This window comes from Pseudorca crassidens, chromosome 9, assembly GCF_039906515.1.
Source record: "Pseudorca crassidens isolate mPseCra1 chromosome 9, mPseCra1.hap1, whole genome shotgun sequence".
NCBI lineage: Eukaryota > Metazoa > Chordata > Mammalia > Artiodactyla > Delphinidae > Pseudorca > Pseudorca crassidens.
The window spans coordinates 27,303,172-27,319,598 of record NC_090304.1 but is presented as its reverse complement, the minus strand read 5'-3'; the positions used below and the strand labels follow the sequence as shown (position 1 = coordinate 27,319,598).

Here is a 16,427-nt window from a genome sequence, read left to right as displayed (position 1 = left end):
CATTCCCTTTGACTTAACAAACATACACATACACACATTGTTCATTGCAGCATGGTTCTTACTTGTCTAAGTGTGTATCATCAGGGAAACTTTAAGAGATAAAGTAGATGTGGATGTCAATATGGAGAGATGGACACAATATGTTATTGAATGGAAAAGATAGGTCACAAAGTTTTACATATATATAATTATACACATATACATACATCATTAGATTTAATATATATGATTGCATATAATATATATAATTAATCAGAAACAATTAATGATAATCTTTGAGGAATAGGTTAAAGAGGTACTTTTGCTTATTCAGTTCTGAATTATTGGAGGGTTTTTTCATAACTAACATACACTACTTTTATTATTTAAGCAGAAACCCTACTATACATAGAAATATATGCATAATTTCTGAGAATATACTCAAAAACCTGCTATTAGTGAATAACTCTGAGAAATAGGATTAAAGTTTGAGAGAAAGAGACCTTACTTCTAATTAGTATATTTTTTCAAATATTAATTTCTATATGTGCATTTATTCTTTTATTTAAAAAATACTTTTTAAAAAGGCCCAATTTAAAATAGTGTCTTCACTGTATATACTAGTCAGATAATCTTGGAAAAAGATTTTTGAATCACTAAGCTAACCCAAAAACATTACAAAAAGAAGTTTTATCTAAAAAAATTAGGATTCTTATTTTACCTTGAAGCCTGTGTCACATCTATGTCATTATATTATTTTCTCTTGTGTCAGTTCTTACTGTCTTAGAAATATCCAAGATAATTCAGCAGAAGTGAATATGATGGGTAAAGGGAAATAGATTATTTTACATTGGTTCTACAGTAAAGTATCAAAGCCAAAATTCAGCAACAAAGATCACAGTATTTTCAATATGAGAGGAAACATGAGTAGTAGAATATAATATTGAATATATTCCAACCCCTTATATTGTGACGGTATTTTCATGTTTCACATCCTCTAATACAGGTAAAGACATTTTACATAAGTTTATTTTTGAGGTGTATTACCCTCTTACTGGAAAGAATGTGTACCTAGAACATGGGGAAATTTAATATATATCCAATGAGATGGATAAAGAAGGGCCCAAAAGGTAGAGCCATGATGTGTCTAACATTCTGACAGACATAGCAAAAGAAGAGGCCAAAAAAGAAAAAAAAAAAAACACTCATGGGCTTTGCTTCCTAGAGTTGACAGTCTAGCAAAGGTGGCAGACATACACAAGTAACATGATGCATTTGGAGACATTTATGAGTTGTTCTAGCATTTTCCCTTTGGAATCATTCTAAACCCTAGGTGATGGCTATTCAAACATTTTGATACCATGGTTCTTTATTATTCTCTACTCCAAGACCAAGTTATCTTGCTCTCTAACTAGGCACCTCCTAGTTCAATCATCAGACCACCAGTATAAACAACTCCCTCCTCCAAAAGCTGGAATTCTAATCTTGTCTTCTAGGAAGTCAACAGCCTAATCTTTTGACTTTTCCTCCCTTCTAGTGCATCTGCACATCACCCTAACTTGACCTTTAATGTATTAACCCTCATTATTTTCCAAGTCCATCAGACCTTTGGGCTTCATTGCATTCTGCTCATTCTAATCCACTTTTTACCACCTCAAGATAAATTGTAATAAAATACACCTTTGATTACATCATTCCCACTTCAAAAACTTTAAATAGTACCCCCAGTACATATTGATTAACATCCTGCAGTCCTATGCTTGTTTCAAATTCTAGCTGTGCTATTTATCGGCTTTAGGAATGTAAGTTCCACTTCCTTGAGGGAGAAGTGTCCTATTGAAGACTGCATAAGAACTGGCTCAGAATTTCACACCGACCAAAATTCAGCCTCAGGATACAATGGCAAGTCTCTAGCTGCTAAAAAGGATCCCATTCATTTATGAGATTTTTTTCAAGGTAATAGGGCTGGGGAATCATCTTTATCACTCCCAAGATATTCCCTCCATGTACATAAGAAAGGCCACAAATTTGACCTAACTTGGGGCTCCACAGGAATATTTATGTCCTCATTGGAAATATAGCGGTAGGTCAGCAGACTGTCACCTGGAATGCTTTATTTATTTATTTTTTAATTTTTATTGGAATATAGTTGATTTATAACGTTGTGTTAGTTTCTGCTGTACAGCAAAATGAATCAGTTATACGTATACATATATCCACTCTTATTTAGATTCTTTTTCCTTATAGGTCATTACAGAGTATTGAGTAGAGTTCCCTGTGCTATACAGTAGGCCCTTATTATCTATTTTATATAGAGTAGTGTGTATATGTCAATCCCAATCTCCCAATTTATCCATCCCCTCCCTTCCCTGGTAACCATAAGTTTGTTCTCTACATCTGTGCCTCTATTTCTGTTTTGTAAATAAGTTCATTTGTACCTTTTTTAGATTCCACATATAAGCAGCATCATATGATATTTGCCTTTCTCTGTCTGACTTACTTCACTTAGTATGGTACTCTCTAGGTCCATCCATGTTGCTGCATTATTTTCATTCTTTTATATGGCTGAGTAATATTCCATTGTATATATGTACCACATCTTCTTTACACCTGGAATGTTTTAAACGCTATCTCCTCTTGGTCAGCACATGATCAGGCATAGCTTTTTAAAGTGTTTCCTTTTTTTTTTTCCTCATTATAAATGCTTTTTATGGAAAACAGAAAATATAGAAAAACTCAAAGAAAATAATTATCCATTCTCCTACCACCTGTCCTATGTATAAACTTCCAGTTTTGTTTTCCACACACACACACTCATATTTGATACAATATAAATAAATAAATAATATTGTTTTCTTACCTGATTTTTCTCAAATCACATTACCATTTTCCTCTATCATAAATTATTCTCCATTATTTGTAATGCCAATATATTATCCATAATAAAGACATACCATAATATATTTATACAGTCTCATTGTTGGTTACTTAACCTGTTTTCAATTTTCACTATTATAAACAATGCTCTAATGAACATCCTGAAAGATACACTACAGTATACACCACTGATTGATTCCTTGGGTTAAGCTGCTGTAAGTGGAATTTCTGAGTCAAAAGAAATGTATTTTTTTATGGATTTTGATAAATATTGCCAAACTGACCTTTAGAAATATTGTACCAGTCTCCTAGATTGCCCTCACTGTTCCTTGCCTCCTTGCCCCCTTCCCACATTATACGAGGATAGGCCTATGTGGCCAAAGAAGATGGCAGAAGTGGTATTAGGTTACTTCTGACATTAGGTTATGAGAAAAAGTACAGCTTCCATTTCGTTCTCTTCCTCTCTTGCTCTCTTGGATCACTAGCTGATGTTGTAAACAGCACTATAGAGAAGCCATGTGCCAAGGAACTGAAGCCTCTGGACAACATAAGTGTGCTGAGAAGCAGATTTTCCAGCCTAGTCAAACCTCAGATAACTGTAGCCTCCACTGACACCTTGACTGCAGCCTCATGAGAGACTCTGAGTTAGAACTACCCAACTAAACCACTCCCAGACTCACCACAGAAACTGTGAGATAATAAATGTTTGTTGTTTTAAGTTACTATGTTTGGAGGTAATTTGTTACACAGAAGTAGATAACTAATACCAATAAAATACAAAAAAACCCAAAAAACAAATACAAAGAAAGGAATGAGTATGTTTGTTTTCTCACATCTTCATCAGCATTGGATATTCCTAGTTTTGTATCTCCCCATAATTAATAGAGAGAAAATACTATCCATTGCTTACATTTATTTAATTCCTAGTGAAGCTGAACTTCTTTATTTGGTTTGGCTTTTTAAATTTTTCTTCTGTCATGTATTTCCTGTTCATGTCTTTTGCTCATTTTTCTATTGACGTGTTTATCCTTTTCTATTGCTATATCAGGCTTATTATATATTAAAGTATTATCCCATTCTCTGACTTTTATATTGCAAAGATTTTTCCCTGTTTGTCATATTTTCCTATTCACTTTTGCTAATGCTATTTTAGATTTAGAAGGTTTTAAATTTTTTATGAACTCAAAGCCATTAGTCTTTTCCTTTATGGATTCTATCCTTGTTTGCATGCACATAAAGATGTCTACTCACCACTACTCTGGGTTAGATGCTTTAATTCATGGTTTCTTCTAGATATTTTTATGGTTCCATGTTTAAATTTAAATCTTTAATTTAGTTGAAACTGGTGAATTGTATATAAAAAGTAATCTTTTGCAAATGAATAGAGAAATGGTTAACTTTAAAAATAAAACAAAAGAAAAATAGTATCCAAGTAAATACAATATAACAAAATGCAATATTGTATTTAAATTTGTTCATTATTATTATCATTAATAGTTACAAATGATCGCTTAGCCAGAATTGATATGCCAGTGTCTATCGATAGGCCAGAATCTGTGCCTAATACTTAAAATACTAGTATTATAGCTATATTTTGCAGACAAATAATGTGAAGCTTGTAAAGGTTAAATGACTTGCCTAAGGCCACACAGCAAATAAGTGGTGGAGCCAAGATTAGTTATTAATATCCTAACACAGTAATTCTGTCTCTTTTAATGAATGGAATGAGCTCCATTTATGATCCAGCAGCATATAATTATCAAACTATACTCCATTTTAGCCTTAACTAGATGGATATAGTTTTGGATGACTAAATTTAGATCTAATCAAAATTTCTAAACCTCTAAAAGAATGAAATGCTTCATTAATAAATAGTTTTGCTCTTTGAATCTAGAAGAACTGTAACTTTAAAAAATCAGCAATTGTGTTTGTGAACAGAACATTAAAAATTTTAGAATCAAAAGTCTCTTAAAAATAATGGGTTTGAAACACAAAAGTATACATTATGTGCTAGCTCACAACAGAAGTGTTGTGAAAAATTAGAAAATTATAAGTTGCAAGAAAAGGAGAGGTAAAAAGGACAGCAGAGTAGAAATGGATGTTTAGGTACCTGAATTTTGAGAGAGAGAAAAAATACACTTAAACCTTGGTCCTGCTCTTCTATGTCTGTTGGTGGGAAGGGCAATACTTATATAAGACATAATTATGTTCTTGGGCAATAGGAGTCAGCTCTATTTAGGTATGTCTCAGAATGAAGTCCTCATGTGCAGGTACAGGCCAAGGAGCTGCAGAGATATTTTGATACAGTCTCAAAATTCCACTTTTTTTTTTTTTTACCAAGATGTACAAGCTCCCTCTCCAACAACCTAGAACCTCACTCTGAGTGGATAATGTAGTGGGGTCAGAAATGAGATAAGGAGAAAGCTGGGATGAATCTCAGAATGAAGTTAAAGGTAATTATTAAAATGCTTTGACATTTGAGGACTATGTCAAAATGTCTGCTTAGGAACAGAGCTGAAAGTGTATAGTCCTGATCGAGTTAGTAAATGGGGTTGGGATTTTAACTACTCAGGGAAATGCTGTTATGATAATTTTTAAACTTAAATTGTATAAAACGCTCGAAACTGTTAAAATGATGAGGGTTGCCATGGAATAACAGCTCAACTTCTAGAACACTACAGAAATAAAGGTACCATGTTTATTAGTCAGGGTCTAATAAGGAGATAGAAACCATGTAGTATTTTGAACAGGAAAGTTTAATATAAATGATTAGTAACAGAGGATTATAGTGACAGCAAACTGGTTAGTAAGAATTAAACAAAACACTAAAGAATACATGAATAGCAGATATAGGGAGCCCACTACTCCTAGGCCTGAGACAGACTGCCCAACGAAGAGGCCTGACCCAACGTTGAGATCCAGAGCACATTGAGGGCACAGCTGTGGCTCACTGGATGTTGAAGAAGTCCCCGAGGGAGTGCACCAGTAGGAGTCACTGTTAATGTGCCTTTGGAGCACCCGGGGAAGCCATCCACAGGGAGGTGCCTAGTTGACAACACTTCACTAAAAAGCCACTCACAAGGAATATGCTCAAGGAAACCATTCACAAGAAGGTGCCCACTGGCAGTACTCTGCTGTGAAGCTGCCCAAGGCAGGAGCCAGGCAATGAACGGTGGATCTGGCGCTGTGACGGAATAAATTGATAACTACCATGCTATGTGTCACAGGTTGAATGATGTCCCCTTGCAAAAAGTACCTTGAAGTCCTAACCCTTGGTACTGTAAATGTGACCTTATTTGGAAATAAGGTCTCTGTAGATGTAATCAAATTAATATTAGGTCATTAGGATGAGCTCTAATCCAATATGATTGGTGTCCTTATTAGAACGGAGAAATTTGAACCCAGACACACACAGAGGACAATGCCATGTGAAGACTCAGACACGGAAGGAGGTGGCCATGTGAAGATGGAGGCAGAGACTGGAGTTATGCTGCCACAAATCAGGGAGTGTCTGGGTACCAGAAGATGGAAGAGGCAAGGAAGGATCTTCCCATAGAGGATCTGGATGGAACACAGCACTGGGGAACACCTTGATTTCAGACTTCTGGCCTCCAGAACCGTGAGAGAAAAAATTCCTGTTGTTTTAAGCCAGCCGGTTTACGGTGCTTTTTATAGCAGCCCTGCAAAATTAATACACCATGTATTTTCAGTTTCATTCATCTGAGTAACTTAGCATTTCGGAAATCATCATGGTGGGATTCTGAGGCAAACACTAACAGATACCATGTGATTAGTCTAATTTTTGCCTCTCAAAATATTTTTTATATCAGTTACTTTTAATTCAATGCAATTTAGGCACAAATGTATGCATATTAAAACAGCCTTACAGAGAGTGCCTCCACCTTGGTCAAACACAATCAATGTTGAAATAACTTGTGCACTCAGGTATCACACAAGTACTTAAATAAAACATTACTATTGCACATTATTAATTTTTTCTTTTAAAGATAATTTATTTTTTAACATCTTTACTGGAGTATAATTGCTTTACAATGTTGTGTTAGTTTCTGCTTTATAACAAAGTGAATCAGCTATACATATACATATATCTCCATATCTCTTCCCTCTGGCATCTCCCTCCCTCCCACACTCCCTATCCCACCCCTCTAGGTGGTCACAAAGCAGCGAGCTGATCTCCCGGTGCTATGCAGCTGCTTCCCACTAGCTATCTATTTTACATTTGGTAGTGTATATACGTCCATGCCACTCTCACTTTGTCACAGCTTACCCTTCCCCCTCCCCATATCCTCAAGTAGGTCTGTGACTTTATTCCCGACCTGCCCATAGGTACTTCATGACCTTTTTTTCTTTTTTTAGATTCCATATATATGTGTTAGCATACAGAATTTGTTTTTCTCGTTCTGACTTACTTCACTCCGTATGACAGACTCTAGGTTCATCAACCTCACTACAAATAACTCAATTTCGTTTCTTTTTATGGCTGAGTAATATTCCATTGTATATATGTGCCACATCTTCTTTATCCATTCATCTGTCAATGGACATCTAGGTTGCTTCCATGTCCTGGTTATTGTAAAAAGAGCTGCAATGAACATTTTGGTACATGACTCTTTTTGAATTATGGTTTTCTCAGGGTATATGCCCAGTAGTGGGATTGCTGGGTAGTATGGCACTTTTATTTTTAGTTTTTTAAGGAACCTCCATACTGTTCTCCATAGTGGCCGTATCAATTTACATTCCCAGCAACAGTACAAGAGGGTTCCCTTTTCTCCACACCCTCTCCAGCATTTATTGGTTGTAGATTTTTTTGATGATGGCCATTCTAACTGGTGTGAGATGGTATCTCATGGTAGTTTTGATTTGCATTTCTCTAATGATTAATGATGTTGAGGATTCTTTCATGTGTTTGTTAGCAATATGTATATCTTCTTTGGAGAAATGGCTATATAGGTCTTCTGCCAATTTTTGGATTGGGTTGTTTGTTTTTTTTAATATTGAGCTGTATAAGCTGCTTGTAAATCTTGGAGATTAATCCTTTGTCAGTTGCTTCATTTGCAAGTATTCATTCTGAGGGTTGTCTTTTCATCTTATTTATGGTTTCCTTTGCTGTGCAAAAGCTTTTAAGTTACATTAGGTCCCATTTGTTTATTTTTGTTTTTATTTCCATTTCTCTAGGAGGTGGGTCAAAAAGGTTCTTGCTGTGATTTATGTCATAGAGTGTTCTGCCTATGTTTTCCTCTAAGAGTTTGATAGTGTCTGGCCCTACATTTAGGCCTTTAATCCATTTTGAGTTTATTTTTGTGTATGGTGTTAGGGAGTGTTCTAATTTCATTCTTTTACATGTAGCTGTCCAGTTTTTCCAGCACATTGAAGAGGCTGTCTTTTCTCCATTGTATATTCTTGCTCCTTTATCAAAAACAAAGTGACCGTATGTGCGTGGGTTTATCTCTGGGCTTTCTATCCTGTTCCATTGATCTATATGTCTGTTTTTGTGCCACTACCATACTGTCTTGATTACTGTAGCTTTGTAGTATAGTCTGAAGTCAGGGAGCCTGATTCCTCCAGCTCCGTTTTCCGTTCTCAAGATTGCTTTGGCTATTCAGGGTCTTTTGTGTTTCCATACAAATTGTGAAATTTTTTGTTCTAATTCTGTGAAAACTGCCAGTGGTAGTTTGATAGGGATTGCATTGAATCTGTAGATTGCTTTGGGTAGTAGAGTCATTTTCACAAGGTTGATTCCTCCAATCCAAGAACATGGTATATCTCTCCATCTATTTGTAACATCTTTAATTTCTTTCATCAGTGTCTTATAATTTTCTGTATACAGGTCTTTTGTCTCCTTAGGTAGGTTTATTCTTAGGAATTTTACTCTTTTTCTTGCAATGGTAAATGGGAATGTTTCCTTAATTTCACTTTCAGATCTTTCATCATTAGTGTAGAGGAACGCAAGAGATTTCTGTGCATTAATTTTGTATCCTGCTACTTTACCAAATTCATTGATTAGCTCTAGTAGCTTTCTGGTAGCATCTTTAGGATTCTCTATGTATAGTATCACATCATCTGCAAACAGTGACAGCTTTACTTCTTCTTTGCCGATGTGGATTCCTTTTATTTCTTTTTCTTCTCTAATTGCTGTGGCTAAAACATCATAAACTATGTTGAATAATAGTGGTGAGAGTGGGCAACCTTGTCTTGTTCCTGATCTTAGTGGAAATGGTTTCAGTTTTTCACCATTGAGAATGATGTTTGCTGTGGGTTTGTCATATATGGCCTTTATTATGTTAAGTTCCCTCTATGCCTACTTTCTGGAGGGTTTTTTATCATAAAGGGGTGTTGAATTTTGTCTAAAGATTTTTCTGCATCTATTGAGATGACCATTTGGTTTTTATTCTTCAATATGTTAATATGGTATATCACATTGATTGATTTGCATATCTTGAAGAATCCTTGAATTCCTGGGATAAATCCCACTTGATCATGGTGTATGATCCTTTTAATGTGCTGTTGGATTCTGTTTGCTAGTATTTTGTTGAGGATTTTTGCATCTATGTGCATCAGTGATATTGGCCTGTAGTTTTCTTTTTTTGTGAAATCTTTGCCTTGTTTTGGTATCAGGGTGATGGTGGCCTCGTAGAATGAGTTTGCGAGTGTTCCTCTCTCTGCTATATTTTGGAACAGTTTGAGAAGGATAGGTGTTATCTCTTCTCTAAATGTTTGATAGAATTCATCTGTGAAGCCATCTGATCCTGGGCTTTTGTTTGTTGGAAGATTTCTAATCATAGTTTCAATTTCAGTGTTTGTGATTGGTCTGTTTATATTTTCTATTTCTTCCTGGTTCAGTCTCAGAAGGTTGTGCTCTTCTAAGAATTTGTCTGTTTATTCCAGGTTGCCCATTTTATTGGCATATAGTTGCTTGTAGTAATCTCTCTTGATCCTTTGTATTTCTGCAGTGTCAGTTGTTACTTCTCTTTTTTCACTTCTAATTCTATTGATTTGTGTCTTCTCCCTTTTTTTCTTAATGATTCTGGCTAATGGTTTATCGATTTTGTTTATCTTCTCGAAGAACTAGCGTTTAGTTTTATTGATCTTTACTATTGTTTCCTTCATTTCTTTTTCACTTATTTCTGATCTGATCTTTATGATTTCTTTCCCTCTGCTAACTTCAGGGTTTTTTTGTTCTTTCTGTAATTGCTTCAGGTGTAAGGTTAGGTTGTTTATTTGAGATGTTTCTTGTTTCTTAAGGTAGGACTGTATTGCTATAATTTTCCCTCTTAGAACGGCTTTTGCTGCATCCAATAGGTTTTGGGTCATCTTGTTTTCATTGTTATTTGTTTCTAGGTATTTTTTAACTTCCTCTTTGATTTCTTCAGTGATCTCTTGGTTATTTAGTAGTGTATTGTTTAGCCTCCATGTGTTTGTATTTTTTTTTTTTTTTTTTTTTTTGCAGTACACAGGCCTCTCACTGTTGTGGCCTCTCCCTTTGCGGAGTACAGGCTCCGGACGTGCAGACTCAGTGGCCATAGCTCACAGGCCTAGCCGCTCCGCGGCATGTGGGATCTTCCTGGACCGGGGCACGAACCCATATCCCCTGCATTGGCAGGCAGACTCTCAACCACTGCACCACCAGGGAAGCCCATGTATTTTTTACAGTTTTTCTTTCCTGTGATTGATATCTAGTCTCATAGCATTGTGGTCAGAAAAGATACTTGATATGACTTCAATTTTCTTAAATTTACCAAGGCTTCATTTGTGACTCAAGATATGATCTATCCTGGAGAATGTTCCATGAGCACTTGAGAAGAAAGTGTATTCTGTTGTTTTTGGACGGAATGTCCTATAAATATCAATTAAGTCCATCTTATTTAAGGTATCATTTAAATGTTGTGTTTCCTTATTTATTTTCAATTTGGATGATCTGTCCATTGGTGAAAGTGGGGTGTTAAATCCCCCAGTATGATTGTGTTACTGTCAATTTCCCCTTTTATGGCTGTTAGCATTTGCCTTATGTATTGAGGTGCTCCTATGTTTGGTGCATAAATATTTACAATTGTTATATCTTCTTCTTGGATTGATCCCTTGATCATTATGTAGTATCCTTCTTCGTCTCTTGTAACAGTCTTTGTTTTAAAGTCTATTTTCTCTGATATGAGTATTGCTACTCCAGCTTTCTTTTGATTTCCATTTGCATGGAATATCTTTTTCCATCCCCTAACTTTCAGTCTGTATGTGTCCCTAGGTCTGAAGTGGGTCTCTTGTAGACAGCATATATACGGGTCTTCTTTTTGTATCGATTCAGCCAGTCAATGTCTTTTGGTTGGAGCATTTAATCCATTTACTTGTAAGGTAACTATCAATATGTATGTTTCTATTACCATTTTCTTAATTGTTTTGGGTTTGTTATTGTAGGTCTTTTCCTTCTCTCATGTTTCCTGCCTAGAGAAGTTCCCTTAGCATTTGTTGTAAAGCTGGTTTGGTGCTGCTGAATTCTCTTAGCTTTTGCTTGTCTGTAAAGGTTTTAATTTCTCCATCGAATCTGAATGAGATCCTTGCTGGGTAATCTTGGTTGTAGGTTTTTCCCTTTCTTCACTTTAAATACGTCCTCTCACTCCCTTCTGGCTTGCAGAGTTTCTGCTAAAAGATCGGCTGTTAACTTTATGGGGATTCTCTTGTATGTTATTTGTTGTTTTTCCCTTGCTGCTTTTAATATTTTTTCTTTGTATTTAATTTTTGATAATTTGATTAATATGTGTCTTGGCATGTTTCTCCTTGGATTTATCCTGTATGAGACTCTCTGCCATTCCTGGACTTGATTAACTATTTTCTTTCCCATATTAGGAAAGTTTTCAACTATAATTTCTTCAAATATTTTCTCAGTCCCTTTCTTTTACTCTTCTTCTTCTGGGACCCCGGTAATTTGAATGTTGGTTCATTTAATGTTGTCCCAGAGGTCTCTGAGACTGTCCTCAATTCTTTTCATTCTTTTTTCTTTATTCTTCTCTGCAGTAGTTATTTCCACTATTTTATCTTCCAGGTCACTTATCTGTTCTTGTGCCTCAGTTATTCTGCTATTGATTCCTTCTAGAGAATATTTAATTTCATTTATTGTGTTGTTCATCATTGTTTGTTTGCTCTTTAGTTCAAACATTTCTTGTATTTTCTCCATTCTATTTCTGAGATTTTGGATCACGTTTACTATCATTATTCTGAATTCTTTTTCAGGTAGACTGCCTATTTCCTCTTCATTTGTTTGGTCTGGTGGGTTTTTACCTTGCTCCTTCATCTGCTGTGTGTTTCTCTGTCTTTTTATTCTGCTTACCTTACTGTGTTTGGGGTCTCCTTTTTGCTGGCTGCAGGTTCGTACTTCCTGTTGTTTTTGGTGTCTGCCCGCAGTGGCTTAGGTTGGTTCAGTGGGTTGTGTAGGCTTCCTGGTGGAGGGGACTAGTGCCTGTGTTCTGGTGGATGAGGCTGGATCTTGTCTTTCCGGTGGGCAGGTCCGCATCTGGTGGTGTGTTCTGGGGTGTCTGTGACCTTATTATGATTTTAGGCAGCCTCTCTGCTAATGGGTGGGGTTGTGTTCCTGTCTTGCTATTTGTTTGGCATAGGGTGTCCAGCACTGTAGCTTGCTGGTCGTTGAGTGGAGTTGGGTCTTGGCATTGAGATGGAGATCTCTTGGAGATTTTCGCCTTTTGATATTACATGGAGCTGGGAGGTCCCTGGTGGAGCAATGTCCTGAACTTGGCTCTCCCACCTCAGAAGCACAGGCCTGATGCCTGGCCAGAGCACTGTCATCCACATGGCTCAGAATAAAAGGGAGAAAAAAAGACAGAAAGGAAAAAATAAAATAAAGGTATTAAAATAAATAATAAAAAATAATTATTAAAAATTAAAAAAATTTAAAAAGTAATAAGAAAACGAAAGAAAGAAGAGAGTAACCATACCAAAAAACAAATCCACCAGTGATAGCAAGCGCTAAAAACTATATTAAAAAAAAAAAAATGGACAGACAGAACCCTAGGACAAATGGTAAAAGCAAAGCTATACAGACAAAATCTCACACAGAAGCATACACATACACACTCACAAAAAGAGAAAAAGGGAAAAAAATATATATATATCATTGCTCCCAAAGTCCACCGCCTCAATTTTGGGATGATTCGTTGTCTATTCAGGTATTCCACAGATGCCGGTACGTCAAGCTGACTGTGGATATTTAATCCGGTGCTCCTGAGGCTGCTGGGAGAGATTTCCCTTTCTCTTGTTTGATCGCACAGCTCCTGGGGTTCAGCTTTGGACCTGGTCCCGCCTCTGCGTGTAGGTAGCCTGAGGGCATTTGTTCCCCACTCACACAGGAGGGGTTAAAGGAGCAGCTGATTGGGGGCTGTGGCTCACTCAGGCCGGAGGGAGGTAGGGGTACGGATGCGGGGCAAGCCTGCGGCGGCAGAGGCCGGCATGACATTGCACCAGCCTAAGGTGCACCATACATTCTCCCAGCGGAGTTGTCCCTGGATCCCGGGACCCTGGCAGTGGCGGGCTGCACAGGCTCCCCGGAAGGGGGGTGTGGATAGTGACCTGTGCTCACAAACAGGCTTCTTGGTGGCGGCAGCAGCAGCCTTGCCGTCTCAGGCCCATCTCTGGGGTCCGCGCTGATAGCCGCGGCTTGCACCCGTCTCTGGAGCTCCTTTAAGCGGCGCTCTTTATCCCCTCTCCTCGCGCACCAGGAAACAAAGAGGGAAGAAGAAGTCTCTTGCCTCTTGGCAGCTCCAGACTTTTTCCCGGACTCCCTCCCGGTGGCTAGCCATGGCGCACTAACCCCCTGCAGGCTGTGTTCACACCGCCAACCCCAGTCCTCTCCCTGTGCTCTGACCGAAGCCCGAGCCTCAGCTCCCAACCCCGCCCGCCCCGGCGGGTGAGCAGACAAGCCTCTCGGGCTGCTGAGTGCCAGTCGGCACCGATCCTCTGTGCGGGAATCTCTCTGCTTTGCCCTCTGCACCCATGTTGCTGCGCTCTCCTCCGCGGCTCCAAAGCTTCCCCCTTCCGCCACCCACAGTCTCTGCCTGCGAAGGGGCTTCTAGTGTGTGGAAACCTTTCCTCCTTCACGGCTCCCTCCCACTGGTGCAGGTCCCGTCCCTATTCTTTTGTCTCTGTTTTTTCTTTTTTCTTTTGCCCTACCCAGGTACGTGGGGAGTTTCTTGCCTTTTGGGAGGTCTGAGGTCTTCTGCCAGCATTCAGTAGGTGTTCTGTAGGAGTTGTTCCACATGTAGATGTATTTCTGATGTATCTGGGGGGAAGAAGGTGATCTCCACGTCTCACTCTTCTGCCATCTTGAAGCTCCTCCCCTGCCTCTCTTAAATCTTGACGATTAATATTCCATTTAGACTTGGAATCACAGTATAGGAAGGAAATCTTGAGAACTCAAGGACAATCTCATTTTATTAAAGCAAACTTTTTTAATTGAAGTATAGTTGACTTACAATATTACATTAGCTTCAGGTGTATGACTCAGTAATTACAAATATAATACACGTGACAGAAGAATACAAAAATCATAAGTGTATATTCAACCCATTTTCACATAGTGAATACCTGTTTAACTAACCACCCAGGTCAAGAAAGGGAACAACACACCTAAGTGCTCCTCATGGCCCCTTTCACTCCCTAACCTCCTTCAGCTATATCCACTCTCCTGACTTCCAACACGATATTTTTGTTGCTTGCTTGGTATTAAAATTTAAACAACTGCAGTCATGCATTGTGTATTCTCCTGGTTTCTTTTGTTCAGCATTATATTTGCGAGACTCATATATATTGTTATATGTAATTGTAACTTGTCCATAGGCATTGCTCTCCTCCAGGGTCAGGAAACTGTGGCCCATGAGCCAGATATGACCAACCATTTGTTTCTGTAAATAAAGGTTTATTGAAACACAGCCACACATTTTCTATGGCTGCTTTCATGCTACAAAGGCAGAGTTAAGAAGTTGGGACAGAGATCATATCACTCACAAAGCTCCAAATATTTAATATCTGGCACTTTACAGAAGTTTTCCATCTCTGTTGTATAGTATTTCATTGAATATACATACCACAATTTATTTATCCATTCTGCTGATAAGCGTTTCAGTAATTTCCACACTGAGGCACTACAATTAGTGCTGTTAACACTTCGGTAGATATATTTTTCCTTAAGATATGTTAACTATTTCTGTCTAGCATTAAACTAATAGGGGAATTGCTGGGCTGCATAAACATGCTCAACTTTAGTAGATATTGCCGTTTTTCCAAAGTGCCATCTCTTCATTTTAATAAATAAGAAAGCTGATGTGGATATCAAAAAGATATCTGCACTCCCATGTTTATTGCAGCATCACTCACAATAGCCAAGATATGAAAGCAACCTAGGTGTCCATCAATGGATGAAGGAATAAAGAAAAAAACACAGGCAGTATATTATTTGACATCAGTCTTAGCAATATATTTTGGATATGTCTCCTCAGGCAAGGGAGACTAAGAGGTACAAATGTCCAGTTACAAAATAAATGAGTCACAGGTATGAAATGGACAGTGTGAAGAATACAGTCAATAATAATATAATATTTTTGTATGGTGACAGATGGTAAGTAGACTTATCGTGGTGATCATTTTGTAATGTATAGAAACATCAAATCACTGTGTTGTGCATCAGGAACTAACATAGGGTTGTAGTTAATTATACTTCTAAACAAACAAACAAATTCATAGAAAAACAGATGAGATTTGCAGAAGTGGGGAGTAGGAAGATGGGGAAGTGGTCAAAAGGTACAAACTTTCAGTTATAAGATAAATAAGTACTAGGGATTTAATGCACAATATGATAAATATAATTAACACTACTGTTTGTTATATATGAAACTTGTTAAGAGTGGGGATCCCAAAACTTCTCATCAGAAGGAAAATTTTCTTTTATTTTGTGTCTACATGAGATGATGGATGTTCACTAAACTCACTGTGGTCATTTCATGGTGTATGTAAGTCAAATCAGTACGCTGTACACCTTAAACTTATACAGTGCTGTATGTCAACTATATCTCAATAAAACTGGAAAGAAAATAAATAAAATAAGATACCATTTATGGCCTACCAGAAAAAAATGTGATACACACACACACATACACACTCAACGGAATATTATTAAGCCATGAGAAAGAGGGAAATTTTGCCATTTATGACAATATGGATGAACCTTGAGGGCATTATGCTGAGTGAGATTAAGTCAGACAGAGAAAGACAAATACTGCATGATATCATATGTGGAATCTGAAAAAGCTGAACTTGAAGAAACAGAGAGAAGAATGGTGGTTACCAGGGGCTGGGGGGTGGAGGAATTCGGGAGATGTTGTTTAAGGGCACAAACTTGCAACTAATAGATAAATAAGTTCTGGAGATCTAATACACAACGGAGTGATTATGTGACATGATAGAGGTGTTAGCTAACGCTATGGGGTAATCGTATTACAATATATATGTAACAAAGCAGCAGGTTGTACACCTTAAAGTTACACAATGTTACGTGT

At 37.5% G+C, this 16,427-nt stretch overlaps 1 protein-coding gene across 1 annotated transcript in view; it reads right to left on the bottom strand.

Moving 5' to 3' along the window:
* DCDC1 (doublecortin domain containing 1) overlaps window positions 1–16,427 on the bottom strand; it is a 456,279-nt gene that overhangs the window by 149,887 nt on the left and 289,965 nt on the right. The gene's annotated exons all lie outside the window — the stretch shown is intronic.